The following is an 848-nucleotide window of genomic DNA, read 5'->3' as shown; positions in this document are numbered from 1 at the left end:
TATATAAAATGGAGGAGGAGGATGAGAACCTCACGATGGGAACCTAGCTCCATCCAACCCAAATCCGGATCTAAGAATCCCCTCCCCACTTCGGCCAGGTGGGCGGCTGCAACCCCGAGAGCGCGAGGACTCTCACCTCTTCTGCCACCCGCCAGCCCGCTGCAACTTTTCCTTCCCGATTGGGCTCCATACCCACCCGCAGGAGAGCCGTGTAGGGAGCTGAGGCCAGCATGGACAGGGGTCGAAGGTGATCAACCAGCCGATGCTAATCCGCAGCCTAAACGCTCCCAGACTCTAGCGCCTCCGCCCCCAGCAACGAGGCGCGCGTTGCTAGGGCGGGAGTCACGAACAAAACGATCCGGGCGTCCTCGCTGGGCCCCAAACTGTAGTTCCGGCCGCTTGACAAGTGGATCCTAGAGCGCCCCTCCCCACTTTCTTACAGTCACAGTGAGGTAATGAGGTACAGAAAAGAGGAGGGAAGTGTCTCAACCCTTGCTGCTTCCTAGGAAGAACCTAGATAATCCAATAAAAGCAGATACAATTGTGCCAAGCACGAAAAAACAAACACTAATAAATGTTATCTTTTAAGTTATTTACCAAGATAAATGGGGTTGTAAGGAGCTCTGGTAGCGTAGTGGTTACGAATCGGGCTGCGAACCTTAAGGTCAGCGGTTCGAAACTACCAGCTGCACCGCGGGAGAAAGATGAGGCTTTCTACTCCCGTAAAGATTTACACCCTCGGAAACATACAGGGTCGCTATGGGTCGGAACCGACTCAATGGCACATAACAACAACAACAATTATTTCTTTGGAGTTTTTCCCGATTACACCAGGCAGAGTTCTCCTC

Source organism: Chrysochloris asiatica, unplaced genomic scaffold (genome assembly GCF_000296735.1).
Source record: "Chrysochloris asiatica unplaced genomic scaffold, ChrAsi1.0 scaffold00081, whole genome shotgun sequence".
NCBI lineage: Eukaryota > Metazoa > Chordata > Mammalia > Afrosoricida > Chrysochloridae > Chrysochloris > Chrysochloris asiatica.
This window is presented reverse-complemented; position numbering follows the sequence as displayed.